Source organism: Chelonus insularis, unplaced genomic scaffold (genome assembly GCF_013357705.1).
Source record: "Chelonus insularis isolate UGA/USDA-ARS -01 unplaced genomic scaffold, ASM1335770v1 contig_160_pilon, whole genome shotgun sequence".
Lineage (NCBI taxonomy): Eukaryota > Metazoa > Arthropoda > Insecta > Hymenoptera > Braconidae > Chelonus > Chelonus insularis.
The window spans coordinates 852,924-874,823 of record NW_023276401.1 but is presented as its reverse complement, the minus strand read 5'-3'; the positions used below and the strand labels follow the sequence as shown (position 1 = coordinate 874,823).

At 25.2% G+C, this 21,900-nt stretch overlaps 1 long non-coding RNA gene across 1 annotated transcript in view; it reads left to right on the top strand.

The window, feature by feature from the left end:
* Positions 1-21,900, top strand: part of LOC118064083 (uncharacterized) — a 31,004-nt gene that overhangs the window by 5,154 nt on the left and 3,950 nt on the right. The window contains exon 2 of the long non-coding RNA XR_004690021.1: positions 3,395-4,318. This is a non-coding gene — a long non-coding RNA (uncharacterized lncRNA). The remainder of the gene's footprint in view (positions 1-3,394; positions 4,319-21,900) is intronic.

Genomic DNA, 21,900 nt, shown 5'->3' with positions numbered 1-21,900 from the left:
ATCGCCCAAACAGTTTAGTTAAGCAGCCAGGCGATCACTATCAATTTTAAATCACTTCATTATGCGACAAGTATATTATTTTAACAAAGCTTTATCGGTTATGTATCTTCAGCCACATGGTTTTTTGTGTGTTAAAAATATGAATGAGAGACACGAGTATATCGTCTGTTTAGTCCTGTCGAATTAACGTGTACATACTAGTATGTAATAATAATCGAGACTGTAGACATTTTGATGGTACGATAAAAGTATTTTTTATTTTTTTTTTGTAAAGCCAGTCGGGCAGCTCAACGACTGTTTTATCGAGGTGAAATCGAATCGGTAGAGGTATGCATTTCTATATATATATTATGCTATACCTGCTCTAACGACTAAATACTTGGATGGCTTAAGATTTGCGCGTGTGTTGGAGCTCTACAAGGACAAAAATTCTCACGTCATCAGTTAAGCCGAAAGAGAAATATAAATATACGTATATGTGACTGACTTTCCACGTATGAATGACCTATTATCGTTCGTGTAATTATACTACTTTTATTCATCAAATATTTATGACGTATTCAAGATAATTTCATCGCCATAAGTTATTGGACTTTTCCACGAACTCGTTTCATATTTTTATCGTTTTAGTTTTTATTTGCTATGTTCGATTTAAAAGGTTTGAAGTTGAAGTTTTTCTGAGGATTTAAGAAGTTTTTGATCGACGTTGAGAATAAGAAACGTGTAAATTTTTTTTGAGCAGCTTAGTTTTGTATAGATGTTAAAGAGTTGAGTGTTTAATGGAGTGTTACTTATATGTTTCAAAAGGACTGTTTGATGTAGTTGGAAGGATTTTGCAATACTTCAATATTGATGTATTTCATGGATCAAATCGTGTGGACAAGTTTAAAGAAAAAAAAAATACACACTTGAAATAGAAATCTAAGAATTAAGTGATTTTAACATGCAACTTTGGCTCTTTTACTTACAATATATTTACATTCGTTGGTAAAAAAAAGTAGGACATGCATAAAATTTACGTGTTTTCGAAATTTTTTTAGATGTTGAACTGTCAGATAAAACAACTTTGGATCGATTTGAATTTTCATGCATAAAAAAGTAGACTTCAATATATTTATTCTAAAAAAATTACAATTTATTTTAAATGTACATATTTTTTGTTATAATAATGTTAGATACCTCATCTTTTTATATAAATAAGTTTTAAATAATACTTTATATATTTATAAATAATAATAGTTATTGAAAAATTTTCTTACAATATTTTAAAATAATTGAAATATATTTAATGCAAAGTTTATGAGCTTATTTTTATTATTCATAAATTTCGAGTTTGATTCATGAAATGATTAAACCATCTATTTCATCAATTCTTAGAAATGAGTATGAATTCTGGGAAATCAACTGGTCACTCATCAGATTTTGCAATGTATTATTAGAATGATGAGCTTTTTATTACAAATAATTTTACTTTAATAAAATATAATATTTTAAAATGTATTCCAGTGAATTTCATGTCTCAATTTTTATTTTCTTTTGAAAAAGACTTTTAGAGTAATTTATATTTGTTATTAAGAGGAAAAAATAGTAATGTATGAATGAGGTGAATGTAAAATTGATGATAAAGACCTCTTATATAATGAGAATTAAAGTTTAAGTATGATGAAAATATTTTAAATAATTATATTTACTCGTTCACTTATCAGATTGGCTAATATTACCACTATCGGGATTTCATAACTTCGAGGTGTGCACATTTCGATTTTAAATCGACAATATTTAAATAAACTGTAATATAATAAAAAAGGATAATGATAATGAAGCTATTTGTGTATTATTACAATCGTAATGAGCAAAAAAATCGAACATAATGTAATTTTAATTGATAACTTATTCATCAATTCTATATTTATATGCATTTATTTGAATAAATTTCAATTCAATCAATTTTCTTCAAGCTAAAATTATGTTCTTAATCGATATTTTCACTTAAAAATGAAGTTTGTCAATTCAATTACTTAAGTTCCATCAAAATTTTATTTTTCTAAAATTGTTTTCTAAGGGTAATAAATAAATTCAATGAATTTATTATTGTTTAATTCGTAATGATACAAAGAAAATTTTTTGTTTTTACTTCCAGTCACAGTTAATTCGATAAAAAAATGATTAATTTGAGTTAATTAACTCCAAAGGGAAATTCGTTACGCTTGTCGAGTAAATACGTTGTTGTTACCAATAGCTTTTTCTATTTAATTGTACATAAAGAATTCTTTTTTCGTATTAAATCATCACGTTATTATTTTTGAAACACAAAAATCATTTAGGCTTTCCTTGGGTGGTCAATTACTTATTAAATTCAACTATCATTTATCGAATGATATTACTCACTTGGTCGTATTGTTTACCACTTGAAAAGCACTCATCTTCAAGAATTTGAGGGTCAATGATATGGTCCTTTTAAATTAATTGTTAATAACGTTTAAATAATACAGCTATGTCGTAATTACAAATAACAAAAAATCGATAAAAAAATCGAAAATATAGTTATTTAAAAAAAAAAAAAGTATAAATAATATACAATAGATTAAACCTTAAACGTTCCATGATAATTGATGTGATTAATTTCTTGCCATGGAAAATTAGTTAAGTATTTACTATTAAAGAAAAACAATAGAATGACTTAACATTACATTGATTGTTTTAATTTATTAAGAACTAAACTAGTTATTATGATTGTTTATTGCTTCTAGTATCGGTTGTGAGACTTTATTTATTGTGGGAAACTGTTTTTACATGTTATTACGCATATTTCCACATCATATGTATGGTATATAAAAAATTACATTTTATTTGCATACAGCTATCGATCGTGTATAATGACTTTCCCCGATGAATTCTCTTTCTCTGTTCACGTCCTACTCAACCTACCTTCTTTGCAGATATGTGGCATATCAGCGTGCAATAATATAGGCATTTTAATTATCTTATTGGTGTACAAACCAATAATTTTCGATAAAAAAACGGGGTTTACATAAACCTTCAGTAGTTTGTAATATTTTTTTGCGATGAAAAATTGCATGTTTATGGTTATTGCAATTAAGAAAATGATTTTTATCTTGATGAAAATAATTCTTCGTTATTATTAAAAAATTCATTGATATTAAAAAATATTCTCTGAAATGAATTTAGATTAAATAAAATATAATTACAATAATTTTTGCTAGTTAAATAGTAATTTAATTCTATTGTAATGTGTTCTTCTTTGCTAGATAAATATTAAATTTAATTAATATGCATAAACGTTAATTAAAATTATTTTGTTTCGTTTCATTATATCGAAAAAATTATTTATTTAGTAATAAAAAAATTAATTTCAGTACTTTTGTATTTACAGATGGTGCAAATTGGATATTCATCGAAAGAAGAATACGAAATAAAGATTCAAAATGTGGCTCAGTGGAGAAATAGAAGGCGGTGATGAAAATTTCTGACCTCGCGTTTCTAAAATTCCAAAACAGCGCGGGAGTGTTATGGTTTATTGAAAAATCAATGAGTAATAAAATAAATATTAAAAGAAATATTTTCAACAAGCAAAAGACCATTGGAATCGTGATGAAAATATTGCAGCCATTTAATATATACGTATATACATAATTATTATATGCATATATATACCTTCTACCTTGAGATAAAATACCTCGTACCTACAAGTACCTTCAAACATCATCTACCTTTCACAGCGCAATAGTGCCTGGGTCACTGAGTTCATAATACTAATATAATAATAATAATAATTCGATTACTATTATTATTATATTATCATAATACAATTATTAATAATAATGAAGAAAGAAAGAGCACGAAAACTGAAACATTTTAATGGAACTGATATTAATTAATTGTTAATGAAAAAATAAAACAAAATAGTCATAGAAGAAGAAGAAGAAGACGCACAGATACATTATTGAAGAAAATAATATTTAAAAACTGTTATCTTTGAATCACTTAATTGAAACCAGGACAGCCAAGTACCTGCATACAAATTTATTTATAACAATTTTAAACAATACTTAAAACAGTCAAGCTATATTTAAAAAAAAAAACGTTATTATTATCATTCAATAATAATAATAGTAATATGAATAATATTAAAATTGAAAAGTCATAATTTAAACATAATTACACAAGTATTGTCAAAAGTTATTACTTAACTTTTAAAAAGTTTTGGAAACAAAATCGTGAGACTCATTTATATTATCTAGTGACTAGTGCTCTCATTTCTTTACTATGTGGATATCTCGTTTTGCAAATGACCGAGGTGAGTACAATAAATATTATTTATTCTTTTTTACTCACCTCATATATTTCTTTTTTCTTTAAAAAATAAGTTTATTCTTATAATTTTTTAAAATAATCCACTATTTGTATTTCAAACAAAGTCAATTGATTAAGTTTTTTTTTTTAATTTTAAAATAAGAAATTATAAAATTATTTGAATTATTTTATATTGAGAATTACTTTTCTCGAATAGAATTTTTCAATTAATAGCTCCTAATTTTTTTCATTTAACTTTCTATTCTTTGTTATGTAAAGTAAATTATTCCCATCATAAAGTCTCGCTTTAATAAGTATATAATTTCCAAGTATTTATATTTGTTTATTGTTTTATCAAACTCAGGATTATTTGTTGAGACGTCTGCTTTGGTAATGAAATAGTTATTATTGTATGGTAATGCCATAGAAATAATTGTTCTCATCTTCTTTAATATAAAGTTTTTCAACAGATATACACAGTTATTAGTAACTTCTAACATCTCTGGATAATTAAATATAGTTTGCTATTAGTTTTCATTATAGAACAGACAGCTAACATTTATTGTTAACTACCTGGAAAAAATTTTGTGTCATTATCAATAGAGAAAAAATTATCAGTTTAACGACATTATTCATGCTTGACATATAGAGGTTAAATATGAGAATGAATGGCATAAATAAACGCAAACTTTTCTATTAATATATCGACAATATGTTCTGACAATATTGTTATCAACAAAATAATAACAGTATTTGTCCTAATTCCATACAGTTTCGAATATTTAGTATTATTGTTCAATATAAATGCTCATTGAAATATTACAGTATGTTGTTAGTTGCTCCAATATCTTTGTTTTCCTAAAAAAAAACACTGAGAATTTTATGATTCTATTTATTACATTAATGAAAAGAAAAATATATTTCTATTTTTGTTTATAAAAATTTTTAGCACTCAATATTAAAGTTGTTTGTTAAAAGAATTGAAAGATTGAACAGGTTGACAAATTGGAATATAGAAAACAATTGTCTTAAGCCTGTGATTCTTTTGAGAGAAGTAATATTTAAGGGCTGAAAATCAAGAAAGAAAGGATTATTGCTTAGTGACGTAAAGGATTTTTTTTATAGCAGAAAAACTGTGTCAAATTAGGTATCTAAGAAAATTGTAGGTTTAGGAAGGATGATTTTAAGGTAAAGTTGTTGTGTGCAATTTTATGACAGGATGCAGAGAAAAAGGTTTAAGAAATTTAGGAAGTTATCTAAATGTAATATAAAATATTTCCTCACAAAAATATTCACTAATTTTCTATAATCGTTCAAAACTTCAGTCGTCTTTTAATATTTTTCACTTTTTTTTGCTTTATCAATAATCACAAAAACTAATAAATCAATTGTCTATCTATTAAACAACAATAATAGAATTCATACAGTGGAATAAAACATATAAAATCCAATTGATTGCAATTAAAAAATGTCGTTCATTGGTCGGATATGAATTTATACGTATAGTATTGATCACCAAAAGCTTTCATATCCAACAATACTATTTCTAATATTTATTTGTGTTGCGTGATAAAGCTATGACAGTAGTAATTTGTAGCTGCTTTATATTACTATATACTAGACAGGTGTATATATTATTCTATTTGCAATATTCTTATTATCGGAATCGTAAACTGTAACAGGTTATCAGCTCAGAATTTGCGAGGTTTCTGCTTGAATCATAATAAGTGTCGTGAGACAAAGTATTGCATAAAACAGTGGACAAAGACAATAGCTCTTGTGAACGTAACGAATATTGAATAGTTCAACCAGTTGGAACTTACTTCTTATTTAAAAAAGATGCTTCTAAAGGAATTGATTTTGCAATACCTTTACAAAGCCTATGATGTGCGGAAGCACATGATTGAGCTTTGTAATGTGGTCGATAAACTCTCTTTTATGTCAATATACTTCAGGATGTGTTGAAATCAATGATAATTTATTATTGAGTTTTTAATCTTTTTTTTTACTCTATTCTAGTAAAATTACTAGGATTATTTTTTTTTTTTAGTAATACATGATGTATTTTTATATGAACTATGAGACAAATTTAATATTAAATTTGTGTAAGTTTACTCAATCCTTTTTTCACCTGGAGCATTGCGAAATTTTTTAGTGTAACATCAGAGACGTGAATACGAGAGGTAATTTTAAATATCCAGGATATTTTATTTATTTTTACGAATGGAAAAAAATTTAAATATACTTCATCATTGCATGTTGAATTTCTAAGGAAATGAAAATAATTTTATTCATTTGAATAAAATTTTATTTTGAAGGTCAAATATTGTGTGAATCTGTGGATAAATTGGTGAATCAGTGGTGAAAAAAAAAAGCTGAAAATTAGTTACAAAAAAAAATCTGATAGTATCTAGCAGCAGTTGATTAAAATGGCATGACTAGAGAGAAATGATTGGAGAATCATGGAATTGATCAAAGCGTTGAAGAGGTCGGTTAAAGTTAATGAATGAAACAAATAAATTGAGAATTGTAATGGGTGAAGTTGTAATAATCAAGTAGATTTTTGAATTGGAAAATAAAATGAAAGATTGGCAATATTTTCAAATGAATGATTTATTTCTAAATTATAAAATCAGTAAAAAAGTTAAAAAAAAAGTAATTTCTTTTCAATTTATCAGATTGATGTGATAGTATTTTATTCTATGTATTGACACATGGTATATTATTTTTTTAAATGAAATGAAATTGATTGATTGAATTTATCTATTTGTTCAAAACTAATCAGTCAATTTTTATTACACCGAACAAGAGTTGTTTTTGTACTAAATAATGAGTATCTTCAATTTTGTGATCAAACATGGAATATAATTTAATATAAAATTCTAATTAAAAGAATTCTAAAGTGCACTTACGTGTCATTTTATCAGCTCTGATCTAAAAATATATTGATGTCGTTAAAATAATTATATTATTTTTATAACTTTACTTCATTTGATTGAGTGTAATTTTTAAAATTATTATTTGCTTTAAAAATGTTTAATTAAAGGAGAACAATAATTTAATTTACATCAATAAATGAGGTAGTTATCGTTAAATATTACTTTAATAATTATATAAATCGTTTTAACGTTGAAGAAAATTAAAGTGAAATGACTTCTTAAAGTATAACGGCTTCTTAGAAGAAATTTAAAAAAAGTTCATAATTTTAGATACCTCAATTATATCTGATATATTAATTTATTTATCATTTAAGTTAATCAAATATTTCTTTGAAAAGGAATTATATTAGTCACATTTTAAATATTTAAAACGAAAATAAATTTACAAAATATATTTTATTTTGATTTTCCTTCAATAATTTACAAATATTCTTCATTTACCAATAAATAAAATAAATAGTAAATAATGTTTATGTAAAAAAAACATTGTATAAAGATTTTATATCTAAATAATTATAATAATTATGCTAAACAGGAAAACTGACATTGATGTGAAACGAAAAATTTATTTTATTATCATAATATAATCTTGGGAGAAAAATGATAATCACAATGATCTGAGAGTATACAAAAGATTTTTAAATATTCATTAGTATCACGAGAAACCAATCACTAATTCTAAGGATAAAAAAAAAGCAAACTGGCACAATAACGTTCAGATAATAAAAAATAACAAAAAATAATTCTTGATGATTTTCAAGAATGGAAACGAAAAAACGCAATCGATCACAAGTTGGTGGAATTAGTAGGTGTTGATTAAACTGAATTTAATTATCTGGTTTAGTTGGAGGTTCAGTAGGATGATCGTACAAGAATCAAAAAATGTCCTTGTGATGATTCGTGAGGTTGATGATGGATCACCGATTTTGTTGACCTTGAATGAGTTACTTTAGGTGAAGCAATCAAGTGATTATTATAAAGCATGAAATTACTCGCATCGTCTAGCTAGAACAATGCCTAGAAGGTCACTAGTAAACGAAGGAATAATAACATAAATTATTAAGAAGACTGATGTTGCAGGTTTATTAATTGAAAAAAAATTAAAATTATAAAGTAAATTTCATTTAATTTTATATCAAATTATCAAAACAATCTCTCAAGAATGCCATCATTAATACATTGTTTTCAAATTATTTATAATCACAAGGAAAAGTTAAAGAAGATTAATGGAATCATTAATTCACTAATTATTTATTAATTAAAAATAAGATTACATCGTTTGATTCTTTTCCTGGTCAAGTAAATGTGTTTTTTTCTTTATTTAACATTTTATTTGATTAAGAATAATTTGTCTTTGATAAAATCACTGGTTTTTGTTGTTTATGAATCGTTTTATAAACAAGGGAAGATTTCGTGTTGTAGAATGATTAGATATTACTACTTCAAAATGGCGGATTGTAAATTTTTTTATCAATTAGACAGACAGAGAGTGTTACCATCTCTTTGATCTTACGTTTTATCACGTGATTGCTTACTAAAATATCGTTTTTATATGCTATGACAATCATAAACTCTCTCTCTCTCTCTCTCTCGCTCAATTCACTTGATACATACACATTCGTAGCATGATTGTAATCCTACACCTCCTAATTTCGTTGCCAGCTTCTTATTTCATCGGAACTGCAAACTACCACAATATATTTATAGTTCGTCAACATCGAAAATACTTCTTAAGGATTCAACGTAGACAAAGTTTAGAAAAATTTTTATGTTCGTTCTTTTACTAACAGTTTGATACTTCTGAAGTTTTCAATTTATTACGTGATAATGTAGTTATTAAAGTCTCGAAAAAACGAACAAAATAAAATATTAACGAGTATATTATTGGATAGAACGGATAAGTAGATGAGTTCTTTTTTGTTCAGACACTCGATTTTCGATTTAATGTCGTACTAAAAAAAATTTATCGATTCTGAGGTAAAGAAATTTGAAAGAATTAAATTAAGACGTTTTTTATTTTTAATCTTATCCACTGGAATTTCCACTAAACTTCATTTCTGATTTATTTAAGTACATAAATTCTATGCTCTTGTAGCTTATGCAACTGGAAATAAATTTTTCCAATAACATAATAATTTATTTTTAGTTCAATGTTTTTTTGACTTTACAAAATAATAAAATTAAAAACTGTGTCAGTATTCCTTTTAAAATTTTGAATTTCCTAGAGTCGTGTAAATTATATTAAATTAATTTATCAAAAATGTTTCTACAGAAAAATTAAGTGGATTACAGAAAATATGTCATGAAATAAAACTTTTCAAATAAAGCCTTTGATGTAATTTGATGTGGTAATATTGTTATAAATAAATGATCTATCATGTGACACATAAAAAAATTACCATCGTTAAAAGAGAATCACGTCAAAGGATATATTTGATACTTGTATCACATAGATATATGATAAAAAATATATTCTGTGACAGCAAAAAAGAAATACCCTTGTTGAATTTTTTACAAACTTGCAGAAAACTGACAGTTTGTGAGACAAAAAGTCTCTCTGCTGAGACATATCTTGGAATCCATTAACAGAAATTAGCCCTCGTTCATTCTTTGCAAGGTTCTAATGATAACTCTACTGTCGGAATGATAAATATTTTTCTCATTATCATTATTAAAAAGATTTTTTATGTCACCAGCTATGTAATTATGAATTAAATTAAAGAACATACTCAAAATTAATACGCTAATAGTGAATTAAACTTCTTGTAATTAATTATATTCACGTGTTTGCAACAATCATTACTGCTTTAAAAAAAATTTATAGTTGTAAGAGCAATATCGTACTCCTTACATTAACTATCCTATATGAGATAAAATATATTTTATTTCAAAAGTATATCAAAATAAAATTTCCGGCCAAATCTTATATAATCGAATGTTAAAAAATATAATTAAATATATTTATGTTGTTAATTATATAATTATATATTTTTTTATATTTAATTATATAAGATTTGACCGAAAAATTATATTTTAATATACTTTTGAAATAAAATATATTTTATCCCATATGGGATTTAACATTTAACATCCATAATATTGCTACCATATCAATACTTAACTTGTTAATACGATTAAGATAGTTGTGGCAGCTATATAGATAGTTGAAATAATTGTCCAAATAATTAGAGTCAGCATAAAGACTGCTGCGCAGCAATCTACTTCGGCTATACTTTGAATTGCTTCTATAACAATAAATTTTTTAAGTGTATCAATAATATTGTTTCTATAAAAAAAATAATTGTTGATTAATTTGAAGTGTTATGTACTCAAGACCATGAGATTTGTGCATTAAAATGGCTGTATTTACGGAGACACATAATACAAAAAACGACTCGAAGTGGTATTTATTTGTCTGATTGTGAGGTCAGTGGTCCTTGCGACCCTTATTTATCTTAAAGTATAAGTTGAGGTAAGGTCTAGGTACTTTAAGAAATATCTAGCAGTAGGGAGCAAGGGTAAGGAGTATTTCTAAGGGGATGGGTATTTACTTATAGTCTCGAGTTGTTATTTCTCATTATTTTACTATATATATCATATAATTATCAATTAAAATATCAAGGCAGATAAAAAAAAATTAAATATCTTAATACTTATTAGCAATTACTTTTAAATTATACAAATTAAAAAGTTTCTAAAAATTTTTTGTTCTGATTTAAATATTTTAAAATGCAGTTTTATTCATATTAATAATTCAATCAAGAAATTTTCTTTATGAAAATGGACCAAAGTTTCTTATTTATTTATTTTTTAAGAAACTTTATTTTAATTGTTATGAAGTAATAATTGTTTCATACTTAACTATTAAAAGCTTAGAAAAAATCTGAAAATTTGAAGTGTAATAAACTCAGTTAACATTCAAAAACGAGAAATCTTTAGCATGTTTTTTTTAAACAAAAGCTAAATTATTCAACAACTTTTGCAGCCTAGAAACTTTAATAAACTGGTAGAAACAAAGTTTTTATCATTAAAACTTTAATCTCTCTTTTCATATAGTTACAATAGTAGACATGTAAAAGTAACAGGTATAACATTCTTGAAAACATCTAATTAATTATTATGATAATTAAATTATTTTAATCACAGAATAATTTTATTCAATTACTAGTATAGCTAGCCACATTGATAACATAACATTTAACATAAATTGTATGCATTAATGGGTCATTATTCAAAATAGTTGACCTTATTATTGATCTCAACCTTGAAATTTGTTGCCATGATCATGACTTTAAATGACATCGATCTTGGAATAAATATACTGTTCGGTTTAGATTTCAATGATATCAACGATTTCTAGTTGTTATGAGAATATAAGTTTCGTGACTTATCTTTCTGTAGATGTGCAACTAAACCTTTACTCTGTAGTATTAAGCTTTCCTTTAGATTACTTATTTCATATTTTATATATCTAATCTTCTAGGATGTATCACAAGAGATTTATAAATTACACCTTACAATTTAATTACTAATAATAAAACTAAGATCTAAAAATAAATTGGTACGAAAAGAAAAAATATTGACTCCAAGAAAATGGAATTAATTAAAAAAGTAATTAGCAATAAATAATGTATTGTATAATTTGGTTATTTATGGTAGGTAATTGATTTGATTGAGTTTACATTGGCAAGGAACAATGATTTTATATTCTAAAAATTACAAAATAATATTTTAGTTGGTTTTAAATGAAATATAGCAAGTTAATTTGTTTTCATTAAATGGTTAATTATTTATTGATAAAGAAAAATTCAGAGCAATTAATTTTTCGATCTTGTAAACTTTGGTAACTTGAATTCCAATTTGTATTCCTAAAAACTTTCAAGTGGTCATGAATGGTACATTTACCTCACATCTCCAATAATATTGATTACTCTTGAACACTACTTATTTTATCGTATGTGAAAGCCTCTGAATTTTCCTTGGGCAAAGAAAAATGACCAAAAAATTTTAATTTTTTGCGAACGTATTCAGACTCGAAGATGGATTGATTTCCCTCCTACACCTCTAACCTGACGATCATCTAGAATACCTACTTTTTTCTCAGTTTTTTATCTTTCAAGGTTTCAAAGAATGAGAATTTTATTTTCAATCAAGGAATCTATAAATTTTTGTCTCGAGATAGAATGAAAGAAAAAACAAGTAAAATTTCTAATAAAACTTTATAATTTTTTTTTATATTAGTAAGAAAACGTATTATTCATTTGTTTTTCTTTTCATTAGTAAAGACAATTGTTTGCTAAAAAAAAAGTGCAATTAATTTACTTTTCTTGCTTTTAACAATTGATCTTATTGTTTTTCATGAATTCATTGTTGGAAAAACCTTGAAATTTTTCCAACAGAATAAAAACTATTACTTTTATTTATCGACAGTTCTTTTTAATACATTTCCAGTTTTTACAGTCATTTTGCTTTGAAGTAATTTTTATATTCATGCCTCCATTAGTCACAGGCGATCAATTGAATAAAATTATTTTCTTCCTTTCACTTGCATCCAATTTTAACTCATTGTTGTGAATAAGAATTTTTTAAATAACATCAATTCTCAACGTCTGATCTTGGTTTAGGTAATGAAATATCATTCAAAAAAAGACTTATAAATAATTAATTACTATAAATAATGATTAACTGATAACTAATTATTATAATCTATATTTGAGTAAAAAATAAACATTCAATAATTTAATTATAAACTTAAAAACAATATTGTCAGGTAAATAACGACTTGATAATTAACGTGGAGCGAGAGAAAGAGACGATAAATGCAAATGTGGACAGGTTTAACCACAAAATTAATTGAAAACTAGATCTCGTTTTACCAATATCTGAGGTATAAAAGCAAATTTTCACAATAATTAAAATGTATTTATAGATAAATGTATTACAATAATTTGCTTTAGAATCAATCTGAAGAATTAATTGAATTAACTTTTCATTACAAAATCATTAACAAAATAAATGATACATTTTCTAAATTAAATAGATTCATTCAATGAATTATTGATTATTTTTATTCTTTAATATGTTATTTTATTGATATGAGATTATATAAAATTGTATTTTAACCTAAGTTAAGCTCAAATCTAATTAATTGATAAATGATGACAATTAAATTATCTATAATAACAATGATTTTTTATAATTTATATGGGAATCAACTAAAATGAAGGTTTGATCAGTAACGATGAAAATTGAGTCAATAGCTCATTTGAAAAAAGCACTCGTGCGTTAATGGTAAGGTTTCGGGTTTGATTTCTAGTCGTAACTCATTTTTCCCAAGTTTATTTTCGATCTCTCACTTTTTTGGACCAAAGCCAGCTCAAGATAATTTATAAAATTAATTTAGCCATAGGTAGAATAGTAGAGGGTGAATAAAGGGAAGGAGGTTGCTGGGGATAGACAATTAAGGGCTTGTAATCCATAAACTACATATAATTGCTATGGTAAACTTAATTAGAAATTACTGTACGTTAGGTAATTTATAATTGAAAATCATTTAACGTAGGTGTAATTATTTTTCTCTTTCCCCTTTAAAATCCGTTAAATCATTTTTAAAAATTTCTTTAAAATTTTTTAGATCAAGTTATAAGCCCTGAGCGAAAAAAATTTACTTTTGACTTTAAGCTCTTGAAAGTTTTGAAGGAATAGTCGTACAACGATCTCTTGAAAGCCATTTTAAGGCTGAAAAGATTTTACTAAAGATAGTGTTATTGGATTTCATCTAAAAATATTTCTAAATGTTTTCAGTTTCACTTCAATATTATTTCTAATATTCTATTTCAACTATATTTTCAATTTCACAATTCCAGTTTCCAGAACAATAAACAAAAATTCTTACTTTCTAATTATTTTAGATTTGATGAAACCATTTACTCCACTATTTGACGTAATTATTATTAAAAATGGAAAAAAATAATCATTTGTTTTAGAATCAATCTAAATAATTAATTGACTATTATATTAATAAATAGAGACTACCTTTTTTGACATTTAGGAAAAAAGTCTTAGATAAATAATTTTTATTAGATAAATTTCCATATTAAGTTAGTTTATAAATATTCTGAATATCACATCTTATTTAAATGTCACACAAAGTTTAAAAAACTACTTTAAGACACGTGTTACCAGCTCCATAACAAATCCTGAGATTATTGACTTTTTAAATAGCCTTGTACCTCTATTAGTAATAAGCAAAAGTAATGCACGCTATGTAACCCAACACCTTTAGTTACTTCATATATTTTTATGCAAAATTGCAACGAATATCTTGATACAGACGAACAGACATACAATTTTTCTAGGCCACTGAGTTCATTGTGATCTTATATATACTTAACAGATTTACATGCAATATATTTCTGTGATAGTATTTATGATGCCAATTTCAAGTAAGCCAAGATTTTTTTTTTTTAAAAGTAAAATGAAACTTTATCTTCTGGTTGTTCCACTAAGATCTTCTCAAAAGAGAAGTTTATTTTCTATTGAATTATGTATTATTTAATTTTTTTTTTCTACGTGAAACTGTTCACGGAATGAATATTAAATTGAAGTTGAAGTTAAATTTTTATATCTGTCTCTAGGAAAAATTGCTGAAGTACTGAATACTACAAAAGATTATTAAAGTTCTTTTGATTCTGAAGTAGAGACTTAAGTTCCAAAGATATTAAGGGATTTGAGTAAGCCAGCCACCCTTTTCATGGTCGTATATCACTTGTCTCATTAAGCTATTTAATACTAGTTCGAGTGGCAAAAAATTTTTGTTGAAAATGTATTTTTTTTGTTTTAAATGAATCACTTTTTTTTTAGCTTAAAATATCTCTTTTCAAGCACAATTGTTAAACGATGAACAGAAATGAAAATTCTCATTAATTTTCAACAAAAAGTTTGTAAAATTTGGTAAAAAAATTTAAATTTATTTCTGTTAGAAAATTTGCAAGTGAAATATTCAAAAACAATCAAAAATAATGAATAAAAAGATTTTATGATACCTGGAGATAGTTTTTTTTTAGAATAATACTCTGTTCAAAAGAATTTCATGAATTCACCAATTTTTTATTCTAATAATACTATCTATCTGTTTTTTATGATTATCAAATATTAAAGTAAATGATATGACGATGCGATTTCCAATTGCATTGGAAAATTATTGAACATTCGATACTAACCCAAAAGTTGCTGAAAGCTATAATAAAAATAAAAAAACTCATTTTGTGATCCAACTAATGCTGATTTTCCATAACAACATCAATCCAAGTAACCTAAAAATGAACACGTACTTTTTATACAACGATTGATATTTTATTTAAATGTCTGAATGAAAATTGAAAGAAATAGTCTACCTTTCATTGACCTTTAAGAATCGTTTTACTTACCTTTAGATAAAAGTTTTTCCCGAAGTTAATAAAAAATATATATCATTTCCAAATCAATGGATCCCAGTGTGGTTTTATTTTTCATTTTTGTAATTTAAATTATAGCATTATCGATTTTTGGTATACATAAATATTAAAGTAGTATTGAAGAAAAAAGAGGGGATATGTATAAAGACGAGTAATACCGATACGATGAAAATGTTGACTGGGGTAGATTATTTAGCTTCGTACATATATATAGATATGTTTCTCATAGACGTAGACCGGCGTCGAAGGGAGCGCACGTCTTGAATAATAGAGATCGTTCTATTTACGTTTTGAAATCAATACATGCCTATTATATATGATGCAGTGAAACATTTGCAAAACTTAAAAGGGTATAGAGATAAAAGAAGAGAAAAAAACTCAATGAAAAAAGGACATGGGTGGTTGTGAATGTGATGTGAGTGTAACTTGTGAATTAAAAAGGCCGGTAGTGTCTCGTGCCAAATTAAAGTAAGCGAGACAGTTTGCTCTGTACTCTGTTCTGAATAGCAACACATACAGGTAGAGAGAAACTTTGTTGATGATAACTTCATGTATGTGTGTTGAAGATGTCAACGTCTTTTGAAAAATATCTGATTGTAATGAAGTTATTCTGACACTACTTTGTAACTAATTTTTTATTCTAATAAAATTATTGTGAATTCGTTGGGTTATAAGTGCAATGTTGTATGTACATGAATTAGATTAGTACACGAAGATGTTATTACAATGCAGATAATTTCGGGGAAATAAATTTATTTGTCATGTACTATTTGTTATAAATACATTGTTTTGTCAGAGTTAGTTAGTTATATGATAGTTAAAAATGAGGTAGTTTAATATTTTAGTTGGACAGTTATGTTTAGTTTTAATCATTATAATATAATTTCAAATCATATTTAAAAGCATACTTTAATATGAAAATGAATGGATAATAATTTAAAATTTTCAACCACTAAGGTTTCTTCCCTGTAAAAGATAATTATTGTTTTCATTTTTATTTAATTAAAAAAAAAAATTGTAATCCAATGTAGCACAGTGGGAATAAAATCGTACTCGCGATCTTTAATTCAAGCAACCATTTAGGCTGGTAAATAGATGGATAGGTGACCGGAAGAGAACACGAAAAATAGAAAATAAATAATACAATCAATGTCAATATCAATGCAGTCCTAAATTTATTTTTATTTTTCTTAATCGGGAATAAATTAAATCTATATTACTATTACATTTCTTCCACATTGTTTATATTGATAAGCAATGTCATAAAGATCAACTTAATGTAACATTGCAATGATATTTTTATATTAAAATCGAAATTATGCCATGTCAGCAATGTAAAACTAAGACTAAATATTTCAACTTGGGTAGTTGAAAATAATTAATGTTTATTACATCAAAAGCTGCGTACATATTATATTATGCTCATAATTAAATTTTCGTAATGAAAAAAAATACAAATAAAAGAGCATTAGTAACAAGATGGAATTTATTTTGCAAACTAACAACAAACATCATCCTGACTTTAACATGAATCTAATTTTAACATTGTCATTAATTAACACTCGACTTAAAAGACATTTTTTAAATTTAACTTTTCACAGTTTATTTTAATATATTTACATTTTCACATTTAATTGCAAAAGAGAAAACTTGACATTTGATTTAAAAAACTTTTATTTAATTATTAATATTAATTAAATTACTAAAAAAAAAAGATCTGATTATTTCTTTTTAACTGTTAATACAACATCTAAATATACTTATATCTACACATGCATATTTGTTATTTATGTTCTGTGTATTTACTGTAGTCTTTATAAAGCTTTACAAACTATGTTTTTCTAGATAATCTTTTAAATGCACGCACACGAAATTTTTTACTCGTAAACTGAGGTGTTTTTCATCTTGCCTTTGCTCTTTTTTAAAACTTCACAGAAAACTTCTACTGCGTCTACAATCAGCAACATTTGTACGAGAATATTTCTTGGCACACTCGCTTGCATATTTTTCTTTATCGATCAATCCTCTTTATATTTGAATGGTATTGAAAGACTATATCCGCACATACACACACTATGTATTTGTAATATGTGTAAAACACGTAGATATGTACTATACTACATAGTAAGTAGTCTTTCGTTGAACTTGCACCGAGTTTATTTAATTCACTGTCATTTCTTATTTTATCCTACATCTACATGCTTAATGGTCTTTTTTCTATATAAAGTAAACGCTATTTATTGCTGGGGTCATTCTGAAGACGTCATGAATAATAGTTGAGAAAAAGTGTTGAAAAAGAAGATCAATTGTTGAAGTGATTTTTTAAAAGATTTTAGATTGTGTAAATAGAAAAACAATTAAATTCTCATTTGAGAATGATTTTTTTAAAGCTTTTGTTTAAAAAAGAGTTTAAATAATTTTATAAATAAATTAATTAATTAGCATTAGTTGATGTAATTGAATTGTCTCAAGGTATTTCGGCTCCGGGCCGTATTAAAAAAAAAATATCTAGGGCCCTTCGAAAAAAATTAATATTTTTTATTAAATATACACACTAGATTAATTCGTCTTCTATTACTTCGAAGAACATTCAATGATTCAAAAAAGAAGTTAACGCGTATTTTATACAAGAATTTAGACTGAAATTATTAATAATACTTTATTTATTTATTTTAAGAACGGTACGATAAAATTTGATTTTTATTCTGGACCAAGTATTGATTATAAATTTATTTTCACTATATAATTATTTACGAAAGTTAAAAGAACCGTTTTTAAACGAATATTAAAAAATCTAGTCTTGTAGTTAATTATTATTGTTAGTCAATTATATCACTGGTTTAAATTGAGAAAAGAGTGAATTTTAATTTCGAATAATTCAAGTTCTAATCAGCAAATCGGTATTTTTCTTTGTATTTTTTAATTTTTTAATAATCTTTAATTATAATTTGTTATTTAAATTTCATCATTTTAAATATGCCTAACTCTAAAATTGTTAGTCAAGGTATCTATACAATATTTAAAAAAAAAAAAATTCTTTTGTAACGAATCAAAGATCTGCTCTCCGGATGCCCCGCAATCGTGATTTTTTTAGCTATCAAAAAACATAAATATCTCAAATTGAACCTGCAGCTATTATGACAGAAAAAAGCACAGTTTAATAAAAGTAATAATTGTGAACTTTTTAGTTTTTTGAACAATTTTCGAAATATGTAAGGACAATACTAAATTAAAAGAGTTCACAGTCGGATAAAATTGATACATACAGCATATATTGTCCATAGTACGAATTGCAGTCTGTTAATTGCTTTCAACATTTTTCTGTTTATAGTATATAAATGTTATGCTATGAAAAACCATCAATAAAGCTTCCAATGGAATCCAATTTTCAATCGGTCAAAGGAAAATCATTTTCACGTTCAACGTGTAAATATAATATTTTCTTTCAAAGGCACATCTGTATAGACCAATATTTTTCAACTTTCTTCTTTTAATGGTCAGTTTTATAGATAGATAAAAAAATATCGTATACTGTATAATAGTTACCTCAAAAATTGTTAGTAGATATCGACTTTTGAACCTCTCTTTTATTGACGTTAATAAAATTCAGTTTATTTTAGCTTTTAAATTCAAAGTACAGTACCTCAAATAAATATGCGTTACTACGACGCATACTAATTTATTTACTCATTTTTTTTTTATTGAAATCAAATTGTGAAAAAGTTTCTTGACTTTTAAAAGTGTTAGAAGTAAAACTCATCATAAATTAACTTACTTTTTACAGTAAAAAAATTTTTTTTTCTTTAATTTAAATAAAAATGGTTGTGAAAAATCAACATTAATAATTTTCTTTAATTTTTAATATAAATTTTAGAGAAAAAAATTGTACAATGGTTTTATAATAATTAAATATTCATATTTGAGTTGCTAAAAAATTAAAAGTTATGAATTTTTGTTAATTTGAGAATATTTAATATCTCCAACATGTCAATTTAATTCTATATTTAAAAGAATTCTAAATTAATTATCAGTAAAAGGTCTCATAAAATTTTATGATTATATTATAAAAATAATCCTCGAGGTATTTACAATGTGTTTATATTTTCTGCTTTATGAGTTACTATTTTTTTTAATGTGTAAAACATATGCTTTTATCAACGACTTTGTGTGAACATGACGTCTGCGCATCACGTTGCGCAAAAGACAACGTAATGTATAAATAAAGGAAACTACCACGAGACTATGTGCTTTGCATATTGAAAATCTAATAACGTCTAAAAATTGATTGTGTCAATCTTAATAAAATCAAATATATAAAATTCTTCTCTTTCTTACATAAATAACCAACATTCATCCATCCATCCATAGAAATCCTTCGACTATCAACAATAATATCTCTTTTATTCAATCAAATTCAATCATTAATTTCAGACGATTATTAAAAATATCCAAACAAAAATAAAATGTGATATTTTGTAATAAATAGTAAAAAAAAAACATTAAAATAATTTCATTTCATTCATATTTTTTAAAAATTTTATAAAAATAATTTTAAAAAACATCATTGCTATGAATGTTTATGAGTAGATTTTTCGCATGAATTATTATGTCATAAAAAATTAATTATGTTGAGGGTTACATGTTGAACCTTTGTAAACATGACAAAACTATAAATTGAAAGCAGGAATGTTTTCATTTATATAAATGGTCGTAATAACGTAAAATACACCGACATTAGCAGATGAAGATCGCTCTATTCCAATTTACGATTTTTATCTTTTTTTTTTTCCTTCTTTTAAACTTTTGCTTGTCACAGGATGTATAGCATTTAAGCCTTTTTACAACTATACTATGAAAGTATACCTTTTACTATTATTTTTCCTTCCAATAACAATGTGGGGGGGTGGTTCTGTCCCAATTGCAACGCGCATGCACTTCACTAGCTAAAAGTACAATCGATCCAGGCTCTCATTTTGTACATATCACGTCACGTATATGTACCAACTGCAGTAGTTTTTTCGAAATCATATTGTGATGCATGTTCGTTGAACAAACAATATCAGATATATACTACCTTTTTTTTTAATTTTTCTCTGCAGATAAATTTACTATGGACAAAAATGTTGAAATTTTTTCCAGCAAAATGAATTTTGTAATAAATTATTTTAATAATAATATTAAATCATTACCAATTTATCATTTAAATATATTTTTTCAAATATCTTTACTAATAAAATGTACAATTAAAATAATTGAATTATTTTCAAATAATTTCTATTATTAAATATAAAAATAACGAATGAATTATTTTAATTTAATACAATTATTTCTTTATATTGTTCAGTAAAGAATTCATTACAGCTGTTTAATAGATTTATTCATTTGTAAAATCAATTATAGAAAAACGATTTAATCTAAAAAAAAAGTCGAGATAGGAATGGTTATATTCCATTACTATTTCTTCTGTTTATAATATTTTATTTTTAATTTTTATTTTTATCAGTAACTTGTGTTATCAATTTTATTAAAATGATTAAGCTGGTCAATTCAATACCTAGCTTTAACTTTGTTACATTAAATAAAGAACCAGTATTACAATGTTCTTCTTTCTATCAATATCACGACCGACAATCTCGAAAATTGAGATGTAGATCAACGAATTATCTCCATATAAATCCATTCAACTAAATTTTGCATTTTTTTTCATTCATGTAGGTCAGTATTTTGCAGTATTAATTTGAAATTTAAACCGCTATGTACAAGTAAAACACAATTTCAATGTGTTTGGAATGATATCCATAAGGCTCTGTAAGAGAGTGTGGTAGTGAAGCTATCTCAGGGTTTCGATCGAAGGTTTGAGCAATGCGACTCCCGGGCTGAGCAGAGGGTAGGCATTGACCTAGATGCTTCCATTCTCTTGACGATACTCCAAGTGAGACCCTGGCCCTGATGTTGGGGTATCTCACACACATATATATATACACATATAAAATAAAACTGATCTCGGTTTATCTCTCTTGACTTTTTACAACTGATGTTAACAAACTTCACTTGATTGTTCACACATTTTTGAAACGTAGTATGTCATTTATAGATTCAAAATACTATAATTGAACAAATAGTTACTTAATCTTACGTACTTGACTTTAAAACATTGTTTGTCTAGATTGAGAACTGTGTTAAACTTCTAT